The sequence below is a fragment of the Passer domesticus genome, chromosome 3 (genome assembly GCF_036417665.1).
Source record: "Passer domesticus isolate bPasDom1 chromosome 3, bPasDom1.hap1, whole genome shotgun sequence".
Taxonomy (NCBI): Eukaryota; Metazoa; Chordata; class Aves; order Passeriformes; family Passeridae; genus Passer; species Passer domesticus.
The window spans coordinates 12,199,449-12,224,766 of NC_087476.1; the positions used below are offsets into that span (position 1 = coordinate 12,199,449).

The 25,318-nt window shown below is 40.7% G+C and overlaps 1 protein-coding gene and 1 long non-coding RNA gene across 13 annotated transcripts in view; one reads left to right on the plus strand and one right to left on the minus strand.

Annotated features, from left to right (window-relative positions):
• Nucleotides 1–958: 958 nt before the first annotated feature.
• Nucleotides 959–12,666, minus strand: LOC135296007 (uncharacterized). Of its 4 annotated transcripts, none has more exons than XR_010358056.1 (6): nucleotides 9,659–12,666; nucleotides 5,749–7,038; nucleotides 3,387–4,495; nucleotides 2,719–2,779; nucleotides 2,152–2,182; nucleotides 959–1,195 (listed from the first exon to the last, which is right to left on the minus strand). It is a non-coding gene; the product is annotated as an uncharacterized LOC135296007 (long non-coding RNA). The 4 variants fall into 4 exon arrangements; XR_010358055.1 differs by lacking the exon at nucleotides 9,659–12,666 and having other exon boundaries at nucleotides 5,749–5,825; nucleotides 6,913–7,245; XR_010358054.1 differs by lacking the exon at nucleotides 9,659–12,666 and having other exon boundaries at nucleotides 5,749–7,244.
• The window catches only part of CYRIA (CYFIP related Rac1 interactor A), a 55,955-nt gene continuing 35,555 nt past the window's right edge, over nucleotides 4,919–25,318 (plus strand). For 5 of the 9 annotated variants that reach the window (XM_064411892.1, XM_064411898.1, XM_064411895.1 and 2 more), the window contains exons 1-3: nucleotides 4,919–5,077; nucleotides 20,813–20,863; nucleotides 22,670–22,738. The gene's annotated coding sequence lies outside the window, so the exon portion shown is untranslated. Of the gene's footprint in view, nucleotides 5,078–5,220; nucleotides 5,553–20,812; nucleotides 20,864–22,669; nucleotides 22,739–25,318 lie in introns of those variants that run through there. The other 4 variants (XM_064411897.1, XM_064411894.1, XM_064411893.1 and 1 more) reach the window with 4 other exon arrangements.

The window sequence follows — 25,318 nt, forward strand, 5'->3', positions numbered from 1 at the left end:
TTGCTTTCCATGTTTGAGTCAAAAAATATGTGAATCATGACAGATACACATTTAAGCTAGATAAATACGACGAAGGAAATGTCTAACAGATTATTTTTTTAAAAACTAACTCATATAAATTCCTACTCATCTATCTATAGCTCTGAACGATGGAAGTTATCCATCTTGTATTCTCATGATTCCTGCAGTATTGGTTACCTCATTTGCATAAAATGAATAGAATAAATTGTTACGAATCCAAAAATATACGGTTGCCAGGATACATCTTGCTCGATGCAAATGAAAATGGGTTTGTGCCGACCAGCTTAAAGTAGTTTGGAACTTAGACATTTTCTTATTAACATTAATAGTGATAAATGAAACATTACATATCCAGTGAGCTATTGAAATTATTAATATTTGTTTGGCAAAAGGAATTTTACTTCAAGCACATCTGAACTAATGGTTGTACAATGTAATTCTACTCAAATACCCTGAGGTGTTACTGCAGAAGCAGCATTCAAAGTGAATATTCCATGCTTGCTTCTTTATAAACTTTTGAATTTAAATGGTAAGCTTCTTGTTAATTGTTTTTATAATTTTCAGTACTACAGCCTTAACAACAAGCATCTATCAGTGTACAGAAACACTATTATTATGCTTTTTCCATGAATAATTTGTGGGTAAAGTAGTTATAGTTGACAATCATAGCCAAAAATAAAAAGTTTTAGGATCTAGCCACATTCTATACAATGACACTGACAAACTCTTATTTAATGTATATAATTCTGATTTGCTAAAGATGACAAAAATATAATTTATTTTTATTTGAAGCATTGTATTTTATAAATCTCCATTTTTAAGCTGTACACATACATATCAATATTTTTAAAAGCATGTACCAGAAGTTAAACTATATCACTTTTTTGAGTAAATTTATTTCATTTGCATTGAATGCCTAATGAAGATACTTAATGCATAAAATAATTACATTTTTATTGTTTGCTATTCAAGTTGTTACATGTCTTTAGAAGGGGATTATATATCCTGTACATTGACTTCCAAACAGGTAGACAAACAGGGATCAGACTTCCAGCTGTATTCAGATGAGACTCCAGTGTTTTTTGGTGAGTGTGTAGCTGCTCTAACCTGCCATGGCTGGTCCCTTGTCAGCAAAGGGCTGGCTGCCCGTGCCTCTGCCAATGTCACGTGCCAGCTGATACAAGAGAGAAACTGGGGGTTACTACAGTCAAGGCTCAGTGTGCTCTGAGAGAAAAAAAAAACAAAAAAAAACCAAAAAAAACTCTTCATGCTGAAGATAACTGAGACAATTGAAATGAGGAAGTTTACCCCCTTATAAATGGTTGGTTCTTTAATAGGAGAGAAAAATACTGACAAAGCCACAGCAGCACTGTTCTTTCATAGGAAACCATTTCAGACACAATTCAGAGTTGTAAAATTATAGATTAACTCCCTCCTCTCCTCTTTTGATTTGTTGTGTCTTGGAAGCTACTGGCTTCATTCCTAATTTTCAGTCACATAACTGAAAAAGAAGATTATGTCCCTAAATTATAAAATAGCACTGCGGTTCCTCTTCACAAGTTGCCATTGCAAACAATATCAATGGTACTGTGAATTATACAAGTGATGACAGGACTGTATTGAATATTCATATAATTTACTTCATAGAATATATAATTATCCTTTTTTTCTCTGTTAACCACAAAAATAAAGGGCTTCCAGACTGAGGAAGTGATTAAGGGGCTGATGGAATGGGCACTGAAATTAAAGACCCTCTGCTTTGAATTTGGTAATTTCTGAACAGAGCTCTAAACCTTTCTTTTCCTCAAAATGCTCTTTGTAATAACCTGTTTCCTTTCAGTCTGCACAGAGCCAAAATGAACATTAAGGAAGATTTCCCTTTATTCTACAAACAAACTCCCACGTGTAATACTGGAGAAAAGTGCTAGATAAATACATTAGTTCTGCTTTGCAAGTTAAACATCAAAAGCTGAAAAGTCGTTTGCCCATCTGTTCGGCGACTGCTGGTGGCATCCAGGTGATTTTGAATGCAATTCTGCAAAAAGCAATGAGTTTCAGGACTTGCAAGGCACCATACTCTACAAAAGACTAAACAACACTTTCCAGGTAGATAAAAACACAAGTATTTACCAGTATTGCAGATGACTTTTATGAATCATTCCTGTTTTAAAAAAAAAGAATCCATGGCACCATTCAAATTTCAGAAGATATTAGAAGACCAGCACCGAAAAAACTCCAGAGATTGCTGCTATGCTCCTATGTCCCAGCTGAGCCATGGCAACTGGCTGTGTATACATTGTTCTAACCATGAAATAAAATGTGTAAAAATCCCCTCAGATTTCAGACTGCAAATCAGTTTGGATGGGATTCAGTGTGAGATTCAGACTTCTAAGTTTTGGATGTCTGTCAGCAGGTGTCTTTAGCTAAGTGACTCAAATTTCTACTGCAGTGATGACAGATTCGCCTAGGTAGCAATGGGCATTGTGACCTACATCTACAGGCCACAGGACCCACAGGTTCTTCTGGAAGATGGGTAGAAAATAAGGCAAGACACCCAAGGGTAACTTCAAAATCTCTGGATGTTTGTGCTCATCCCACCCATGGATCAGGACTGGGGTAGCTTTAAGCTGTGATAACCAGACTGTTACTGGCTGGCCCATTGCATTGCTCACCAGAGAACTGATTTTAGATACCTACCTGCTTCCTGTGATGTGCGAAACTACTTCATGAAAGCACCAGACCTGGACTTTAGTACTGCCTGTAATAGGAGATTAGACACGTAAATAATGTCTAAGAAATCACAGACTTATACAGAATATACAGACTAGAGGTGTCTGTATACCCAAATTTAGAGGCACAATTCGCCAGTGTAAATGCAAGCACATCCTTCAACCTGAGAAAGTTTAGGGTTCTTGAGGTATTGCGACAGGGCTGGCAGAGATAAGACAGAAAATCGTGGGTATCCTGAATCTTTTCAAAGAAAAACTGGCTGATATGTGGGATTACTCACAGAGTCTATGTGATAAGAAATTCCATTACTGAGGAATCTGATCCCTACCCAATGTGCTGCAAACTGATTTTGTCTCACACAAGCACTAAGATAATAGTTTCACACAGACAGTTGTGGCTACTACCCCAGCAGGCAGTTAAATAATTGTTTCCTGGTCTCTAACGTCATTGTCCAAAGCTGAGAATCTGAAATCTATCACTTGCCTGCCATTTCCCCTACAGGCTGATCAACTTCAGTCTTATGGTAGTATGTGACCCTACATGTAGATGTTCTACAGTTCATTTCATCAATATCTAGCAGTCCCTTTATTTTGGCAGGATTTAAAAGTTGGATTTTTCTAACTCCTAAATATTACCTGTATGCAGAATAAAAATATTCTTCTGGCTAAGTCCTTGATGTATTCAGTGCAGACAACTTGAGAGCATACATAGCATCCAGTCATAGATGGATAGGATATTTCCAAAATATAGGTGACAGCTGCCTCTTCTTTTGTAAAAGCATCCAGTTCAAGACACAACCATTATAAAGCAGTCAGAATGCATGCCCCAGAAAAATAATTAAAAGGGGACATTACGTTGCTAGCTGGGAATCTGAGGTTCAGTTCTTTCTCCTGGTTCAAGTTTTCCACGTGACTGTTCTTCCCGCTTGAAAGTGGAGCAATGCTATTTACTTCTTTTAAAAGGTACTTTGAGACTTGTGGGTAAAAAAATGCAAGCCAGCAGCTCAGTGTTCTACTAAGCTGGGTGCTGTAAGGGTAGCTATACTAAATGTGCTACAGGAACAGAGACACAGCCTTTTAATAGGCTAAGTATGTCACTTGACTTATTTTCTAACTAGACAATTTGGAATTTTCAGACCAAAAAAAGAACGATTCAAGGACATCTGGATCAAGCCTGAGTAAAGGGAGAAGTTAAATCATGAAAGCGATGCTGCTTTGCTGCTTGCTCAGAGGGGGTGACAGGCCAGAGGGTCAAGGCAGCAGCAGGCCCTACATGTTCACAGCTCCACCAAACCACTCAGCAGCGCTCCAAAACTTGCCTTATTCATGAGAATCACACCTCTCTGAGCACACAGCTCTCCTCAACACATTTGCCCGAGGCAGAACGCAGCTGTGTGTGAACTCTCAGCTTCACTGGCACGGAGCTGTGATGGCTTTGTGGTCAGCATCACAGCTTCTCACATTTAAAGAGCTCAGCAAGCAAAGCCCTTTGAACAATTGAGCAGGTATTTCTGTACTCTATTTCTAATATCGTCACTTTTTGTTTTGTTTTCCTTTTCTTGCTTTCTCACTCTAAATGACGCACAGACTGGCTTTTGGGGAAGGGGGAAACCAAGTGCTGCACAGCCATTCTGGCGACTTTAACCTCATTTAACCCTCAGCACAGCAAGAGGAAGTACAAAGTATTTTCACGAGCTGTGAATGGGCTCAGATCTGGTTTTGACGTCTTGAGGAAGCGCTGCCTTCTGCAAAGCCAGAAACACAAAAAAATGTATGTGAAGTTCCAAACTCCAGGGTTCAGAGTCACAGAATCACACAGAAACCATCCCGTCCCACTTCCCCCCACGCCACAACAGAGGCCACCGGAGAGAGGGGGATGGGATCCCTGCGAAACGGGGAGGGTTTGGGTCAGCGCCGCTGTCCCCGGGCGGGGCGCAGCGCGGGTGACAGTCACACGCGCCCCTGCCCCGATTCCGCTGAGCGGACAGCCCAGCGCCCCGACCCGCCGGCTGGGGAGCCAGGGCGTCCCCCCGTACGGTCTGCGGAGACCCATTCCCATCCCTATCCCCATTCCCATCCCTAGCCCCATTCCCATCCCCATCGGAGGGCGCCTCGCCCGCGGCGGCGGGAGGCGGGTCCGGGGGAGCCGCGCCCGGGGCGGCCGCCGGCGGGAGCCGCACGCAGCCACCGCGGGGCGGGGCGGGTCTGCCAGCGTCGCGCTGGGCCGGGCGGGCTGGGCCGCGCCGCAGCGCCGGCGGCTGATTCGGAGGCAGCGGCGGGGGATGGACCAGGGTACCTGCGGCGGCCAGCGGCGACGGGCGGCCCAGGTAAGAGCGGGGAGGCACGGCGGGGCCCGGGGCTGCGCGGGGTGGGGGCTGAGCCGCCTCTGCTGCTCCTTCTCTCGGCGCCCCCGCATCGCGGCGGGGCGGGGACGGCGCGCTGCAGCCCCGGAGTCTCCCCGCTCCCCTCGCCCTCTGAGCCTCCCCAGCCGCCTTTGTGCCCGCTCCCCGGCCCCGAGGCACCCTCCCCGCGGCAACCCTGCCCCTCGCACCGCGGGGGCTGCCGGCGGTGGCGGGAGGAACCCAGAGGGGCACGGCCAACTGTTGCCTGGGAAGCGCCGGCCCCGGAGCGCTGCCAGCGGCCCCGCGGCGGTGAGCGCCGGGGGCTGGCTTCGCCCCCAGCCCGGCTTGGAGAGGCATCGGGTGCGGTGCGAGCCCAAGCGGAGGTTCCCAAGTGGCCTCGCCGAGCCGGGGAGACTCTGGGCCCTCCCGGGTGAAGTCTTCGCGTTGCAGCTGCCGGCTGGTGGGTGCCGGAGCCGCCGCGGCCGCAGGGGCGAGCAGTGGGTGCGGAGCCGGCTGTGCCCGCGGCAGGGCCCGGGAGCCCGGCGGAGCTCCGCGCTGGCCCGCGGTGTCCGTCAGACGGCGCGTCGCTGTGCCTGGCTGGGCTGAGTGCGGCGGGGGAGATAAAAGAGAGATTAAGCTTCAAACTTAGATTATACCGAAAACTTTCTATTCCAGCTGCTGGTGATTGCTGGATGCAGGGTGCCATAAGCGTGGTGTTTCCAGCGTGATGTACCTAGATAGGAGATAAAAGGCAGGCTCTGTAGTGCTGCATCCATCTCGTTTAAATCGCTGTCTATGTTGGGAGGTGTTACAGCGAACAGATAGCACCCTTGTATCTATTATTCCTATTATTATTTTTCTCCTGATTTGATTCCAAGACTGTTTGTTTTTATTTATCTTTATCTGGGGTTTGTTTTGCTAAGGTCTCAGTAATACATTGTGCTACTGTGTAAAATCGAATGCTCTGTAATTCACTGGCAACACAGCGAGGCTCTTAACTGCACAGGCTTTCAGTGGTGCTGCTAATAACTTGCCGAGGGTGGTGCTGTGAGTTGATTTCCAGCCTGTTCCCTGTCTCTAGCTGCCATACAGACCATCTTTCCACTCTGTTTTTGTTACCAGTTCTAAAGTCGGTTTATATGTGTGTGGGGAAAGGGTAGGTTAAGGGGGACAGAGATTGCTTTGCTTTGCTTCTGTTTTGATCATCTGCAAGGCCATAAAAAATTAAAATTACTTTGGCAGTTAACTCTTAGGTGGAGGGGAGATATGGAATGAAATGCTGTCGTGACATGAGGTTGCCTTGTGGACAAAGATTTTCACATGCTCAGCACAGCTCTACAAAAATACCCCAACTCCTGTTACACAGGGAAGAACTGAGCTGATACTTCCTTTTTCTCTGTTATGGTTACTTTCGTATTTCTATAACATGTAAGGAAGACTGTTACGTCAGCAATGTACTTTTTAAAGTAATTTTAAAAATGAAACTTGTAGTTTCTTGCATTTAAATCTTCTCTACTCTCCTGTAATACCCCCAATCCCCCATCTTACCAGGCCAACATTAAAAATTAATTATAAAGTCCTACTCTTTCCTTTGTTAGACTTTAGAAAAATGTTTTAATGAAAATAAATTACAGTTTATGGGAACATCATGATAGGTTTGACTTAATTTTATAAAGAGCATAGAGTACCAATGAAGAATAAAATTCTAAGATTTTTATTCTTCAACTTAAACTGCTGTATTATAGTTTAACTGCTGTTCTTTAAAGTTTCACTTAATGTGAACTATGGCAAGTATAAGCAAGGCTTTCTGAGTTACTTACATGGTTTCTCAAAGACTGTGCAATATTTTCCTGTATTCTGTTCTGTACTTCTTCAGTACCCTCCTATGCTGCTTTTGCAGTCATGCTTTGTTTTTTCCCCCCAGAACTTCTGCTCTTTATTAAAAACTGAAAATAAACAAACCACAAGTGATTGAAAAGACAGTGTATACCAGTAATTAGAATAAAACCCCCTTGATTAAGTCAGAAAGAAAAAATGGTGATCATCTTGGATACTGTTGCATAATTACTGTCTTCAGATGTCATTTTGCCATGACAGTGGGTCTATTAGTGAATTTTACAGTGCTGAGAAGATAATTCATTGTTAGTGTGCTTAGCTTGTCCTCATGACATCAGTTTTGACGCTGTTTTGTCAGGCTGAAATATCTTGTCCTCAGCAGTATGGCAACCTTACAAAGGCATTGAGGATTTGCATGTGCAGTATGTTGCAGATTTCCACATTGTGTGATATACAAAATGAGCTTGAATGGTCTATGTTATTTAGATGAATAACCATTCCTGTACAGAAATAATATTTTGTAGGTGTACAGGTAGTATAAGTAAGATCTCTTTAGTATATTTTTATCTACTTCCAAATGCCATTCTAATTGGAGTTTTTGAAAAAACTGTAAAATATTTTTTGTGGAATTACTAGCATTTTTGAGCGCTAGATGTATATTACATGCAGTAGCACATGAACCTAATCATTCAATTCACATTTTATACAAACCAGACAAATGCTATTCTATATCCAAACCCTGTATATGATCCAGACATCATTAAGTCTCCTGTTAAAATCCCTGGAGACAGACAGGGTATTTTATTGGGACCTATAATGTCAGTGGATAGGGGTGTATTGATGCTAACAATGTATGTTAATTTGAAGCAGCCAAACATCTTAGTGTTTCCTCTGTTACAGAATTCAGTATGTATTTGGATCCATTTCAATATTATCAATCATTCTTTTAGCAGTGCTTTCTACTTATGTTATCTAGGAATGCAAAACAGTAACACTAAATCAGAGAAAACAGTTTGAGAGGCATGAATTAAAATATTTAATATATGGGGCTGTTTGAGAGCTGCAAAGAAATGCAGTCATAAATTTGAATTTTGTTGTTTAAATTAAAATTGTAATAGAAGCTGCTCTGCACTCATGTGAATGATGACGAGAGCAATCTGAATGATTTGAGCTGTACAGGTCCTAATTATTATGAAGTACCAGGAATTTACCATTCTTCTACTTAGACAAAATTCCAATTTCTGATTCCAATTAAAATGAAAAACATGTCTTATTTTCTATTTGTACATACTGCTCAATATAAGTTCTTTATTTAAACTGGTAGCAGTAGTTGATCCTACAGAAAAAATAACAGTAATAGGTATAGGACAAGAACCTTTCAGGACTGGTGTGACCCTGCAGCACTGACACACAAATGCTTGAAAGATTTTTATTTAGTATTGTGGGTTTAAAATGTTTAGAAATTATGCCATCATGAAGATAGCAACCATGAGATTTAGTTAAACATCACTCAGCCTTACATTAACTAAGGAATGGTTACTTTGGCATGCTAACAACTGAAATACTCTTGTCTAATTTATGGACTTGTCAATAGACTAGAAAGCCAGTGCTCTGAGGAACTTCTTTGTGCATATTATCTTTTTTTTTTTTTTTCCTGTCCATAATAGTACTTTGGTAGTGCTTTTCATTGTGGACAGGTTGACAGATTTCAACAACATGGTTTGGATTGCAGCAGTGCAAAAGGTGAAGCTAATGCGTAAGTCCTAGTCTTATATTTGAATAAATCTGTCTAAGGAATTTGTGATGTTTATAATGTGTGAAACATTAAATTTTGAAGGTTCCAGTAGCAGTGCAGCTTGTAGTGTTAAGTGTGCCTATCATAAATGCTAGTCTGGTATGGTTCAAGTCTTGGGTTAATAAATGTGATTCATGAACCTGTGTTCCTCAGGCCTGGTGAAGAGCATCCATAGCATCCACTCAGCATGGGAGCTGTCGTGTCTAGAATATGGCATGGAACATACTGAAATCTTGAGTTTGATCCCATTTGTCTGTGATGAGCTTGGGATGACAGAGTGCAAGTTTGCACAATATAAAAACACTGTGGAAGTCGTTGGGTGTTTTTAAGGGAATGTGTAGACTTAAACTGACATTTGAGATAAAAGTAATTTCTACTGTCCTGTATCTCTCTGATACACATAGGTTTAACTTAAAGATTAAATAGTTGTTAGAAGCTTTCTTATATATAATTTATGGGATTTGTGGGGGGGGGGGGGGGGGCAGGGGGAACTCTTCTCTCTGCTGTATTTCTGCCCGAGTTCATAAATTATTTGAGTGGCCTATTTTACAACTAGATGCCTCAAAGCTGAGGTTGATGGTCCTAAAACCCATGTCTGAAAGGACACTTTTCTACATTTTTTACTGTGAAGAAAACGAGATGCACGAGGGCTTCTGTTCTGCATCTGTCCATAGCTGTTAACCACTGAGACTGTTCTGGAGAGTGGAATCTCTCTCCTGCCTCACTGCCTTTGGCATCCAGAGATGGGAATGTTCCCTCAGGATTAGAAAAGCTTGTTTTGCTAAGAACTAAGTGTAAGCTATTTACTCAAACTTGAGTAAAAGCATTTGCAATTATGTTAATCTCTCTCCTCTTCATTTTTTATGGTGCATTAGTTGCATCCCACATTCGTTAAGTGTGACACTTTATTCTCTGTCCTTTTCAGCTTTAAGTACCTTGAGCTCACATCACCCTCTTCCCAAGAGACTGAAACAAGCAGAGTGTCATAAGCTGTCCTTTATTTCACCTGCAGCCTTTGGGAAAAAAAAACAAAACAAAACAGTAATTAGGCCAGAGGTCTAAACTCCTGCTCTGTGATTAAGGCATTCAGGGGAGGGAAATCTGGTTTCTATAGGTGTTTCATTCTTTCGTCCAGTAAATATTTTTCCATTTCATAACTTCTGCAGGAATAGTCTTAGGACAGACAATAGCCTGTGGTTTAGGGCACTACTCTGGTGTGCAGAGATGTGGTTGGGAGGCAGTCTCTCAACCTGAAAGGAGCCTACCACCCACTTCTACTTCCTCTGTGGTTGCTTTCCTGATGCTTTTAAATGGCTCCGTGGTGCTTGAGGGCATGCTCCTGCCCTCTCATCCGAAACTTCAACATTGCGTGACTCCTTTCCTCAGGAGCTTGTGAAAGGAATGTATCTTGCTTCTAGAGAGGCCTGAGGGTTTTACAACCCTTTTTAATAACATAGGTACCTCTTGAGCTTCCAGGAACAGGTGACATCAGTTTAAGGTACAGCTTTCACAACTTTCTTACCTATTATGTTAGGTGGCTTCCTGCTTGCCATCCCAGTTATCTTACTTTCCCTTCTATACCCAAATTTGTTGCAGCCATGCTCAAAATTCTCCTGTGAGTCCAATTTGGGTTTCTAGACTTACATGGATAAGTAAATCTAGGAAGAGTGTAGATTTTGAAGGGATGAAGGCCAGCCTTTGGCAAGACTGAGGACTTCTGGAGAAAGTCTTTCTTTTGGTTTTAGGATGCAGTTTGAGTCTGGTTTGATTCAGTTATCCGGTGTAATTGTTTTGTCTTTTATGAGATGCTTTGCAACAACTGTTGCATCTATACTTGGTTAGCAGGAGCAAGGAGGCCAGAAGACCCATGTCCTGCACAGACCCATGTGCCAGAGCACCTGCTGGGATGTTTCTAAACAGCTCAGTATTATTTTCCTCTGCAACTGAACTGAGCCCAGTAGTGTCCTAAGACTATTGTTGCCTAAGCTGTATGTGGTTAGTCTGAGAAATGGGAGGAAAGGGTTGTTTTCATGTTTTTCAAAGATATTTCAGAGCAAACCTGCTTTCTGCTTTATTTTCTTTATTGTGAGTGTATTTAATACCTAGCTTGATCATTATAATTTTCATTTTGCAGCTGCCCCAGATAAAATCTGGAAGGTTAGTTTGAGTTAATGGCTTTCTGGGAAGAGTGGAGAAAGTTCATCTTCTGGTTTCTCTTGTGCATGTTAATAATGGTGTAGAGCTGTGGGGCAAAAATTCATTACTTTTTTTTTAGCTGTTATCAAAATGCTGAGTGATGGTGCCACTTACAGAGCAGAATTGGTTTTGGAGAAGAAGGAAAATTCTCTCTGGTAACTGATTCTTATGATTTTATCTCCAGTAAATTGATTCCAGAATTGTATTTAAATAGCCTCCATGGGAGACATACAGTGATATTTATTTGGTATGGGTGATCAGTTGGTCCTAATTTTTCAGAGGGGATTGCTATAATACTGTGGAAACTGGGGAGGGAAGCAATTGCAAGGGGAAAATTCGATAACATTTCTCAGAGTTGTTGAGATCTGTTTAGATTTGAAATGGCTAGATTGTTAAATTTGTTATGTTTTATTTCCAGGAACAGTCTAATTTTGTCTCAGTTGTACTTTGTCCCTCCCACATACACACAGTCTGTACTGTATTGCTCTGTAATTGCAGTATTTTGCTCAAGGATCATCTGTAGGCAGTTGGCGACTTCTTCAAATACAGCTTTCATGATGGACGTTGGCATCTTTAGAAGCTTCTGGAAATAAGTTTGTAATCCTCTCCCTAAGAATTGATGGTGGCAGAGGAAATGGGTTCTAATATTTTGTAACTATTTTCCTTGGGGTTTTTTTATGATTAAAGCATAAAAGCCCTGTAGGACTGACTGGAATGCTTCCCTCTCCTAAGGCTGTGCTGCTGCAGGGCTCTGTAATACCAATTACTGCAGGGATGGTTTTGCTGTTCCAGATGAGATCATGATGGGGGGTGCTGGAAAATGAGTCTCCCTCAAAATGTGTTTTATGTTCTGAATACATTAGAGATTGTGTTATTATAGACCTAAGCAATACTTAGGTCTTTGGGGTTTATGTTTTTAGTTAGTGAAGGTGTTTAAAAATCCACTTAGAATTTTTTATCAATGTCTCTTGTATTCAACAGGAAAGCAGAAAATATTTCCTGATCTTGAAGTATTTTGGGACTATGTTGCCTGTAGAACTGATTTGTATTTATGTAGCTAGATAATTTTCCTGCTTTTATTTATTTTATTTTTTCCCTGGTAGACAAGGACAGAGCACACATATTAGAGGTCCTAGATGTATACGTAATATGTTTGTCTGGTTTTATACTGTGAGACAGAAAATGATTGGGGTCTGACTACTTATGCCTTTGCTTTACAGAGGTTTTGATTCATTAAGGCACAGACAGTATCATGTTGTCCTTTACTGAACTAGAAGTAAAACTGCCAAAAAAAAATCCCCTTTTGTTCTGCTGCTGAGGAACACTGTGGGCTGCCAAATCCTGACAGTCTGAGTCACCACAATTGTAATAAAGTGTTTGTACTTTGTCGGTTGCTGTTACTCAGTGTCTTCTAATTTATTCATAAGGCAAAGGGACACCTACAGATTTTAAATACTACTTTTAAAAGAAATAGTGTTTATAAAGAAATTACATTTGTCAATAGAGAATGAAATACTGTAGTAACACTTGAAAACTTCTAAGGTGTAAATAGTTAATCTTTAACAATAAGAATTATATACATGTATTTAACAAATTCCATGTTTCGTGCAAGAGAGTGGTAGACTTCAAAAAATGATGGGATTATTTTAAACTCCTTACTGAACTCTGTTCTTTTGGCCATCTGATCTGACCTGATAATGATCTGATAACCAAGGAGACTGCTTCCTTCCTAAAAAAAAATCCCAAAAAAAGTTTTAAGGACAGGACCTCTGACCCTGGAAATGCTTATCTACATTTTAGCTTTGAAGTGTGTGGGCTGTGACCCAGCAAGCCTAGCTGATGTAATTGAATTCAGTTGTTTCAGCATCACTTTCAAACAAAGTAGTCAAGTTCTAGTAGTCAAATTAAGTTGTAATAGTAAAATATAACTCAGAATTTCTGAGTATGCATAAAAAGCTATAGGAAAGCAGGGTGGCTCTGACTCAGTGGTGGTACCTGTAAGGCTGACAGGTGTGTTCCAAGACCCGCAGCAGGTGTTCTGCCTGTGGCCATGTGCACACTGTTGTTGGTTGATGGATCCTGCTGCCTGTGCTTGTGTGGGAGATGGGAGTTCTTAGAACTTCTTGATCCCATCACATGTTGATGGAAAGGAGGTGTGTTTCTATATAATTTCTCAATACTGTCGCTGCTAATGGATGTGAGTCCTCATATTGTCTAGTATCAGTTATTGAGGCAGAAACAATGATTCCTTTCTTTCCATTGATAAAATAATAATAAGGCTTTTATTTTTGATACATAGGGAATTTTGTGTGTCATTTACCTTTCCCTACTTTGAGCTAATGAAATTTACACAGTTCTCTCTCTCAAAAAAAGTGCCACATTGGCTAAACTGGATTATTAATAACTTTCCCCAATTCCAACCTGTAGAGCTGCTGGTGAAAAGGACCGAGGTGGGTGTGGGTGGTAGGCACTGGGGCAGTGTGGAACACATGGAAATTCTTGCAGCAGAAAGTACTATAATTTTAATTGCTGCTCAGTGTCATACTATACAGCTGTTTCCCAAAGAAGAGGTTTGCCTGCTATTGACAGGACATTCACACAAAGGAAGGAGATGGTAGATAAGCAAATGCAAATATATTACATGCCTTATATCCTTTGGGTTTTAATACATGCTGTGGTGACGAGTTAAGTGTGAAATACTCAGTGACATGTAATTATATATGCATTAAGTGGAAGTTGATTCAGTGTCCCTCTCTGAGAGTACCTATCCATAATGCACTGAGGTGGGGATGCGAGAGGAGCAGCACAGCTCTGAGCTGCTTAATTCATGTGGCACTGCAGTCCTGCTCAGCTGCCGACTTCCTTTATCCTTTTTTTTTGCCCATAAAAGGAGAAAAGTGCTGCCATATGACTTGCTTTAGAGAGAATCACAAGATGAGGTTGGGGCCAGAGGGAGGGGTTGTGGGGGGAAGTTATTCAGGTACCCTTGTTTCTTGTACATGATAAAAAACATTCTGCTCTCTGTGTTTAATGTGGCATTACTAACAAAGTATGTGGTAGTATTTCCTTCAACTGACATTGCAATCAGACATTTAATTCTTTTTTCTTTTCTTTTTTTTCTTTTCTTTTTTTTTTTCTGCATGCATGCATGAGAGATTCTGAAGGGAAGGGATATAAATGAGTTTGGAAGAAGATAACTTCAGTTCTTAGGGATTAGGCTGTCCTCCAAACCTGCAGACACTTTCCTGCTGGTTGTTAAGGAATGACTGTATGTGGTATTCTCCCATCTTCTGCCAGTGACTGTAGGTAGGCATGCCTGAATTCATTGCCTAATTTTGCACTGTTAAAAAGCTTCATCTCCAGTTTTTCCAAAAAGCAGACTAATTGAGTGATTCTCTGAAGATTTGCTCAGAGATCAAATCTGGACAACTCTGTGCCTTTTTCACAAAGTCCTTGAGCTCTCTTACTCTGCAGTTTCTCAGTGACTGTCTTTTACAATAAAGCAGGAGTTGCCTGCCTTCCTTTGACATATTCTGACAAAAAGCACAGCCCTCCCACTGATGAGGGTCACAGTTTCTCCACAGAGCGAAGGCAATTAGCAGCTCTAAATGAGTTCCACCCAGTTTTTGGCATGGGCTACTAGGTGGTGTTTGATGGGCTCCTGATTCTGCATCATAGTGCACAGCAAGCACCAGAATGGTCAACTCCCAACCATGTTGCCAGCTAAAGTCCTCTGTGTGTGTGTTCAAAGCCATCTCTGAGTTGATGATTCACAGTATTGATCAGCTTGGGTTTAGCCAGCCTTGTTGTTCCCTTTATTTACTGATGCTGTGATTTGACATGGGGGCATACAGATCAGCTGTCTCTCTTCTTGCTCAGTCCAAAACAAGAAGTTTTAGAAATCACAGCAAATTGTCTGTGCAAACCAAACTTTTTTCTTTGACAACTGTGAAGAATGGAAATCTTCTAGCCAAACATTTACTTTCATACGAAGTGAAGCGTTTTGTCCAAAGGGAGCTGGAGAAAATTAAGATCTTAGTAATGAACAGTCATCTCCTACATTTCCTAGCATGACCCTTTTCTAGTATCACTGTAGGTATCCTGGGGAGAGAGCAAAAGGACCATACTAATTATGGATCTAAAGTAATTTGGTTTTTTTCTGGCTCTTGGGTTTTGGGGTTTTTTTTTAACATCAGAACTAGGATGTAGGCCAAGATCTGTGGAAAACAGATGTCTGTCTCATGCCTGCAGTGTTATCATCACTGGGATTTAATAAATTTGTTACTTCACATATGTTGGTAGGTTTTTATTGTGTTGTAGACTTCTGGTTGTTTTTCTCGAAAGATCTGACAGTTTTATGGTTTATTGGGGTGATAGTCTTTAGTTGAGTGTTGATGTCATTGTTGAGATATATTTGTCATCTTTTAATCTCTTTGCAAGACTGAAATTGTACCTGTAGTTTAAGGCACTACAGTTAAAGTATTCATAGGTAAATCAGAGTGTGGGAGTTCCTCTGGGACTATTAGGTTGGAGCAGATGGTTATTAGGGAGATTATTAGGTGAACTCACTGGACCAGATTCGCAGCTGGTATTGCAACAGTTATAAATGGGTGCTCATGATTTTACAGAGTAATAAGCAGTTTTGTCAATATTGACATGGGTTGACCATGGTTGGATGGCAGGTGCCCACCAAAGCTGCTCTGTCACTGCCCTCCTCAGCTGGCAGAGAACAGAAAACACAATGAAAAGCTTGTGGCTTGAGATAAGGGCAGAGAGAGATCCCTCAGCAGTGACTGTCATGGGCAAAACAGACTCCACCTGGGAAATTGGTTTAACTTATTACCAGTCATATCAGAGGAGGATAACAAGAAATAAAACCAGATCTTAAAACACCTTCTTCCCACCCCACTCTTCTTCCTGTGCTCAACTTCGCTGTCAGTTGTTCTATTTCTTTCCCTCAAAAATGAGAGAAGAAGGAGAACAGAGGTTGCAGTCAGTTCAGCCCACCTCTGCCACCCCTTCCTCCTGACATTCTTTCTCTTCTCCAGCATGGGACCCCTCCCACAGGAGACAGTTTTTCATAAATTTTTCTGATGTGAGTCCTTCCCATGGTCTGCAGTTTTTCAGGAGGTGCTCCAATGTGAACCCTCCCAAGGGCTGCAGTCCCTCAGGAACAGGCTGTTCCAGCATGAGTCCCCCATGGGGTCACAAGTGCTGCCAGCAAACCTCCTCCAGTGTGGGCTCCTCTCTCCATAGGCCGCAGGTCCTGCCAGGAGCCTGTTCCAGGGTGGGCTTCCCACAGGGTCACAGCCTCCTTCAGGCACCCCCAGCTCCACTGTGGGCTCCTCCATGGGGTGCAGGTGGATCTCTGCTCCCCCATGGTCCTTCATGGGCTCTAGGGGCACAGCTGCCTCTCCATGGGCTGCACCAGGGGCTTGCAGGACAGTCTCTGCTCCAGCACCTGGAGCACCTCCTGCCTCTCCTTCTGCACTGGCCTTGGGTCTGCAGGGCTGTTGTGCTCATGCTCTCACTTTCTCTTCAGCTGCTCTTCTGCAGCAGATTTCTCCCGCTTCTTAACTCAGTTATCCCAAAGGTGCTGCCACCATCACTGATGGGGTTGGCCTTGGCCAGTGGCAAGTTGTGTCATCCATCCTGTTCCCCTTCACTGCCCTCCCCCCTACCAAAACCTGGCCATGGAAACCCAATACACAGTGCCATTGCATGTAAGACTCCAAGGTGAGGAGTGAAGATGATGATCTGTGGGTCAGCAGTTGTGGAAGGGTTGTATGTGTTTGTATTGTCAGAATGATTTTTCAGTCCCCTATGACACTGCATAATCACATCTATACAAAGTTTTACACACAGTAATTCTTGCCAAGTACAATATTTACATCCATATTTGCACCACAGTAGTTGTGTTTTCCTTTGGAAAGTTTTATGTACTTCTCTTGTCTTTACAACAACTTCTTGCTTGTGTTCCTTTTCATGCAAAATAAGGGTAAGTGTTTTCAATTCAGGTTTACATGATTTTTTTAAAGGAATTAATTTGGTAATTGGTAATTTGGAATTTTAAGTAATTAATTTAGATTAAAAAACCCCAAATTTGTGAAGATATACATAACTTTGTGAATTATTGAAATAAACCCACAGTTTTGTTCCTAAAATGCTGATCTTGTAAGATGAATTTCTTCTTTGGCCATCACTTATATGTGGGTGAAGTTTGGAGAAGCAGAATCTCAGCTGTGCATTGGAATGCAGTTGATAGAGCTATACCCATTTTGTACCAGCTGACAATCAGGCCTAATGTTGTACTGGCAGCAGTCCAGGCTTGCTGAAATTAAGAAATCAGATGCTCATGTTCTGTCCATCTGAACACATTAAAAAGCTCCAAAACCTAGAGAGTGCAAATTTTCACATGTGCTGCATATGATACTTGTGGAAACACAAATGCTCAGATGTTACATGATTATGTGGTTCTGTTCCCCTGACTTGAAAGCAGCAACCACCTAGGCAAGGGTGATCTGTTAATTCTGAAACACATTTGGCTGGTTATGGAATTAACTTCTAAAAATGATGTTCTCCAGAAGCAACTGAGTATTTGTGATGCATGTTCGTAGCAGGAACTAAATAAGGAGTGGGTATGGCATGCAACTCTACTGTTACATTTTTAGTCCTCATGACACAGTTTTGTTCTGTGCCAACTAAGACTCTCCCAGATAATGCCCAAGCATAGTTCTGGGGTTGGGAGCGACGATGGACTGATTCCAAAAGTCTGTTTGGATCTGGCTGGACTGTATGGAGGAATAGGGTTTTAGTTGTCCAGCTACAAGCTGTAACGTGTTTGCTGGTTCCAAGCCCAGAACATGGCTGTGTGCCCTGGTCTGTTTATTTTTTGACACATATGTGGCCACAGATCCTGCTTTCCAGGAAGCTGGGATTCAGCAGCTTCTTTGGGGAGGCAGTAGCAGTATTGTCATTGTGTGCTTAGGAAGGTAGAAGAAAAATTCTTTCAGGCCTGGAAGTGAGAGGCGCCTTGGAAGCTGGAAAAATGAGCCAGAGCGACTTAAAATCATGGAATAATTGAGTTCATATTTCTTTTATAAGACAAGCCCCGGAGAATACACAACTATAATCAGCCATTTTGAAAGCACTTGTTTAAAAAATATATATATATTTTAAGAATTATGGCCTGGCATTTTAAATCAAAATGAATAACCTGAGTATTAAGCAGATGGCATCTACAATGTCCTCAATTGGAGGGTGTGTATCCTGACAGTAGAGTAAAACTTATCCCTGACCTAAGCTTTGCTTTTTGTTAGCTAAAGGAGCAGTGCTAGTGCAAACCTGAGTTGTCATGATCCTTAGCTTTTCCCTGGAGAATCCCTGTCTTCAGCAGATGTCTCAGCCCTCTTCTAATTGTCTGTTTGCCTCCTGTCTAGGAGGTGCAAGTCTAACCTTATATTTAGCAAAAACTGTAGGGTGTAAAGTTTTGTGTGGGGGTGTTTTGTTTTTTTCCTTAAGCAGTGTTAAAGCTATTAGCGTCCTAATGACTTAACAGTGTCTGGTCCGACAGACAACTCAGGGCTGACTGTAGTCCGTGGAGCACAGCCATCTGTCTCACCACCTTGCTTCTACAGGACATGAGGAATTGCTGTGGGATGGCATAGGCTTCTTGGTAACCTTGTCATGTGTTCCTCCACCTGCTGTGGTCCAGCGATCAGAAACTGACCTCCCAGTCCCCACACAGACAGTGCCATTCCTGGGCTGGGAATTCCGGGTGGAGTTTGTGTGTTGAGGGTTGTGTGGGGAGAGAATCAAAGCTCAGGTCAGGATGCTGTAAGGATGAGCTGCCCTGCATTACCGATATTGCCATTGCCATCTCTCGTGTTTTTCTGCGTAAGATTTAAATAATACCAGGTTGGTAGTAGAGGTTTTAAGGAGTCTGTGCTTTTTTCAGATTTTACGTTGATAAGTGTTTTCAGTTGCTGCTCCTTTTTTTTTGTTTTCTGTTTTAAATCAGAATAAAACTCATTGCTTCATTTTGGAACTTGTACTTTCTACTTCTTGAGTAAAGGACTTCTAAAACATGAAATAAGGTTGTGGTTGCATAGTTAGGATAGAGAGTTTGGCCTCTGATGCACACTTCCTCTCATTTAACTCTCCTCTTTTGCCTTTGAACATTATGTAGTCCATTCTGTAATGTAGCTTCACTTAACTCCTTATTTCCAAATAGAATTAATTTAGCATCTCTGCTATTTATGCTTTGTTGAATACTGATTGTACAGCCTTAATTATTTCTTACACAGCAGGAAACTTTCAAAATAGCAGCTGTGTTTCTCCTTAAGTCAAATTGGTTGTGAACTATGACTGCTCAAATCCCTGGGAGGATAATAAGCTTTACTCCCAGCAGGTCTCCCAGACTACTACGCTAAGGGAACTGAACTGACTCCCGTGTTTCATTGTATAAATGCATTTTAACTAGAGATAAATTGACTTGCTGTAACTTCCCAAAATAGTAAAAGAGAATTTTCTCTTCTGTGTTAATATATTATGGTTTGCCTCCTTGCTAATATCCTTCCCTTAGAGCAGCATTTTACTAAAGTTTCAGAGAGCCTTATTTATTTCAGTCCATCTTTGTCAGTCTGGTGTTTAAGAAATGATCGCTTGACTTTCTTTCCGAATTGCAAATTCTCCCAAGAACAAGAGTGGTTGCTCATAAATACATTTCTTCACCTTGTGGTTAAGTCACAGTGTTGTAAGAAAGTGTCCTGATACTTAGTTATTTTATGAAGTCATTAGCGTGTTGTTCCTCTTCCTTCCCTCGGCTTTCCTATTGAAAACTCTGATACCAATCTTGGGATGTTTATCTCCACTTTTAAAGGAATATTTTAAAGAAACCAAACTGGAAACTAAACTTTTCAGAGTAGTTTGTCCTGCTTCCCGCCCATGGCATTGGCTTTCTCACTCAATGGCATCTCTCTCAATCCAAAGGTGATACCTCAGTGAACTTGCCTTGCAGCCCACTCCATGCAGTTATTGCTCACAGACAATAAATGATTTCTGGCATCTGTTTGTAGTCTTTTTTTAATGCCCATTTCATACGTGCTAATCACATTAACCCTGCAAATTACACTGACATTGTTTCTATATCCCATTTGATTTTGTGTTTCATTTTGTTTTATACTGAACAAATTTTAGATGATTTAAAAATATTAAAAAGCAGACTTCCAGAATGCTGTATTAGATTAAAAATCTAGTTCAGTCCTAGCTACTACTTGAGTTGTGCTTAGGGATAGCTATTCTGTATAAGTTGCAAAGGTTTTCTAGTTTCCTAATTCAGCTGAACAGGAGGTTCTCCCTGATAGTTGCTGGGCTTTTCTTTCCAAAATTTAGTTTTTCTATATAAATGTAATTAGTTCTGGAATTCCAGAGTCTTTCCGACCTGTGATTTTTGTTGTTGTTGGGTCAAGAGGGAAGGGGACGTGTTTTCTTACATCTTCAAGCAGTAAATGGTGTACTAAACAATGAGCTGATTTCATTTAGGGCTGATTTTTGCAGCCCTGCAGCACTGGAGGGTCAGACGTTGTCTCGTACTCCACCACTGCTCTGTGGGAATGGGGGGCTGTCTGGGTTCTGTGCAGTGCTGCCAGTCCTTTCCCTGTCCTGAGGTGTTTCTGCAACAGTCCTTCACTACCCTGGTGTGCGCTACTATCAGATTAATTGACCTTTGGCTCTGGGAGTAATGCACAGTAGAAGACACTTGCAGAGTACTCTTTGCTTTTATGAAAAGAGGAAGTTATTGAAGGCATTTAAGTAACTTTTCTGATTTTTACTCGTTAATTAAAACAGTTTCATTAATAATGATCCTTTTAAATAAATTTTAAAATCCACAGATTGCAGCCTCTGTTTAAGTATTGGGAAGGCTCTGGATCATCTTCAACAAGGTAAGAGTCAACTCCAGTCCTTTCAGACTAGCACAGAACAGCTGTGGAGCAGATTTGAACGTCATCAATGACAAATGAATGCTCAGCACTCATTGAATATCATCTTTTATGCAGTTTCACTGTTGTACCTCACTGACACTTTTAGAATACTATCTGGGCATAATATTCTCGCCTTGAGGTTTTTATTTGTTTGCTTTTCTTTTTTATAGAACAACAATTGAGAATTCTTCTTCCCATGTACTTTTTTCATTTACTCCACTGTTTGTTTTGAGTCATTTCACTGTTATTGTTCTGGTCTGTCTAAACCCTTGGGACAGAATTGGCTTAGGCAGAGAGCAGGATTTGTTCACATCCCCTTTGAAGTCCTGGTTCTGTGATTTTTATGGGTCTTCTACTACCATTTTTTTTTTCCAAATCTTGACCAAGTTCCCATCAAAGTGTCTGAGATATAAGTTGCAAATACCATTCATTGCTACAGAACTGGAGAGAATTTGCAGCCAGCAGCAAAATAAATCTATGCTAAAAAAAAAATGTTTTCTGCTAGAGAGAGGGAGTTCCCTGACTTGACCAGCTACTAATTGGTACAAAGATTTGTTTACACAGAGGAACTATTCCTAATTAGTTCCCTGTGTGGGTGTTCTACTTGGGAAATTAGTGTTACGTATTGATATAATTTAATCTGCTTTTATAATGAATTGTTGCAATTTGCAGTAAGGAACATATTTTTAGGAAAAAACCCCCGATTTGCACTGCACCACACCAGTTTCAAGAGATAATTCCTCTTTAAACTGCAATCAAGGTTACTGTTTTCATTGAAGTTGAATGAATAAAAGTCCATAATTAGATTAAACCCAGTTTTCAGTCACATATTTATAAATATAGCTGCAGAAACACAACCGTGTGTTTTTCAAAGCCAAAGCCTAATGAAGCTGAATTAAGCTGATTTATTAACTTGATGGCTTGACCTCTGAGGCTATGAGGATAGTGAAGCTGAATATTTGGGAAAAGTGTTTGTGGAGCTATATTACCATTATTAAGGTTATGATTGAAATTGAAGTTCACTTCCAAGCTTTTCTGTAGTGGCTTTACTTTCCTTGTTACTTGTTGCTTTCACCTTTATTCTGGGAGCAAGCTTGCATCTCTCTTAAGTTATTTTGAGAGTTGAAAAAGTATCATTAAAATAGCTGTCTGTATAGAACCTTATGAAGGACCTGGCCCCTTGTTTTTCTAGTGACATCCCCTGCCCCAACACTTGGAAAATGAAATGATCACTATTGGATATTTAAATTACATTCTTTATTTCAGTAGTTTTAAAAGATTGGAAAATTAATTTTCTGAACTTAGAACTGCTTTAACTGTACTTTTTCAATATAAATATTGTTTTAAATAAATATAGCCTTTATACTAAATTGCTAAATGTTTTGGAAATGTATTCCATTTCCATGATTTTGTTATTATATCTTTTAATTCTTAATATAATGCATACCATTATCAGTGCACATTATTTTCATTTGGCTGTACCAGTCTTGGCAACGGCTTGTTATAAAATCCAACTTACTTGCTGAATCTATTCAGCAGAATTATATGGGATAAAATTTAGTTTGAATACCTGATCATTTCAACCCAGCTGCATTTTTTAATGGTATGAGTACAAAAATTTTTGGATGTTGCAGATCTCACTTTTAATAGAATAACTTCCATTTATCATGGAAATTTCTTTTTTAAACTAGGAAGTTTTATTGCAAAATTGAGATAGGGAAGAGCAAAGCTGACCCCAAGTGTAATCTTGAATGTTTTTCATGACAGACGGACGTTGAATGTTTAGCACCACCTCTTTGGAGTTTTGAATGTGAATTGGAACCACTTTATATCTAGGTAAGACATAACTGTGTGTTTGTTGAAGCACCCTCTTCCTTTAATATGTGAATTGTGAGATGGCTGAAGAGTGCAGTATGCTGGACTTTGCTTTATGCAGTGTTTTTGTGCTTGTTCAATGTTACTTGAGATTTTAAGTGCTAATAGTTAATTCGTCCTAAATGTCTATGTTCCCTGAGAGAAAGCACACCAGCCACTCTGTATGGTCAATATATGTACAGGAGTTTATTTTGTGATAAGGTGTATGGTTGTTCTATTAGCTCATTGCCATCTAGAAGGGATAGCTGAGTGCTGTCTGTCCCTTCTCTTGCATCAACACCTTCACTCAGCAGGATGTGGTGGTTTAGGGAATTTGCTGCTGAAAATCTGTGGGATTGCAAAGGCTTCCCGGAGGATTATTCTTCTGTCAGTTTAGAGCTCTGCATCAGCTCACTGCAGATTCACACAAGTACTGGTATCAACACAAGGGAATCAGTGCCAGTACCTGCAGCAACAAATTGTTTTATTGGCTTTAAACTTATTTCTCTCCGCTCCAAGAAAATGTTTGTGAACAGCTGCAAACTTCAGTAGCTGAGGGGGAAGCAGAGGGTGATAGAGATGAACTAGAAGGTTTTTGATCTGTAGATGTAATTAAAATTTGTCACTGGAAACAAACCACTTAGTGAAATACTAGAGGTTGTGCCAGTCTGGCTTCTTGTGTTTTTGACAAAGATTACAGGGACCAGAAGGGACATCTCTGTCACTTCACATGCAGCCGAGTTGTGGTCAGCACTGTGCTGGGGCTGGGGGGCTGAGAGTCACGGTCATTGGTTCTGGTTGTGACCCAAACAGTGCTGTTTGCCAGCCCTTCCTGGACTCCTGGGAAGCATAAAGCAGGCAGGACATTTGACCTGGAGCTCTTGCAGCATGTAACACCTAAAATCTGAAAGGCAATAGTATCTTAACTATACTGTTGGTAGTAAGGCTGTGCTAGGTGGTAGCTTTGATCCAGTTGTTTCTTGAAGAGATGGAAACCATTGAGTATGAAAAGGATTCTCTAAGTTAACCCTGCTTTAGTAACAGTGAATGCTGTCATTAATTCAGCTTGCTGTGAGAGGCATCCAACAAGTGGTGCTGTGGGCAAAAGACCACAAAAACTTCCACTTGTTGCAGGCAAAACCAAGCTAAACACAGCAGCAGCCTGACTGGGTTTTTGTCAAAGCTGGTTCACAGTACCCAGGTGGAGTCAGGGCAGTCTGTCAAAATGAAGGTGTTTGCTGATCATGTGGAGGTTTGTTCAAAAGAAATAAAGCCACCTGCAGAGGTGGAAGGCGTAGAGATTCATCACTTTAAGGTCACAAAAGATGTGGAACCAGCGCAGCTGAAAGACAGCAATATTCCTGTTTCATTTCATTGCATGGGTCAACAAACCCAGGTCCAAGGGAGGAAGTGGTTGGAAAGGGTGGCAGGAGAGACTTGGGATGAAAGACTTCAATCAGAGCTTTGACAATTTCTGCAGGGTAGAAAATTACTCTGTGTTTTAAACTACTGATGTGAATTTGTAAGGACTGTACACACAACCAGCAAAGCTATTTTGCATATTTTATTTTTAGGTTTTACTTTCTCCATTAAAAGAGCTCCTATTTTGTTATAGTCATATGGGAGTTGAAATAGGAATTATGTACATGACATACCTATTAAATTTTATAATAGCATTTCAACTCAGATTGATGGCCCAGGACCATCCTGAGCCAGAGAGGAGAGAATCTCAAAACCGGGTGTTCAGCATGGACTTATCCACTCAAGTGGCTGGGTGAGTTGAAGTGAGATCTTAGAGACAGGACAAGTAGAATGAAAAGGAAAAATAAAAAGAAAAATGGTAGAAGTGGAGATGAATACTCTTCATGTGACAGAAGAAATAGGAAATGGGGAGAAAAAAAAGGGAGTGAAATGAGAAAATAAAGATTTGTTAAATTATGGACTATTTAATATTTATTCCATATAAACTTAATACTACTATAGTGTGGTTGACTGTTTTTATTAAGTTCATTGGTAGAAAGTAGGAATTGGTAGGAATTACATCTGGTAAGAAAATTAGTTAGTATTTTTTTTTTACCTGATATATTTTTGAAGTCCTAACTGTTGGCTGTTAGACCTTTCACAGTTAAGACTTTTTTTCAAATGAAACCCTCAAATATGGCTTTACTGATCTCAAAGATTAATTTTTTTCAGACTAACTAAATACAAGCTGCAGAAACATATGAAGATTTTTTTTTTTGTGTAAAAGGAAAAGTTCTGAAAAAACAAATGTTAATATAAAAGTGAAAAGCCAATTCTAAATTCTAAATACTAATGCAGCAGAAGCAATTTTTGGTGCTCTTAAGTGTGAGCTGTTTGAGCTGTGCTGGGAACTTTACATGATAAGGTTTTCAGTTCTTTCAGTGCAAAGAGGAAAATTGAATTTTATAGACTGTTCTTAAAATGGACAGTATCCTTTACAACTTTTGGAAAATGTGACATGAATTATTGCTTTAGTTCTCCAGAGTTTGAATGTTCCTATCAGATTAAATAATAGTATAACTGTTTTCAGAAGTGTTTTGT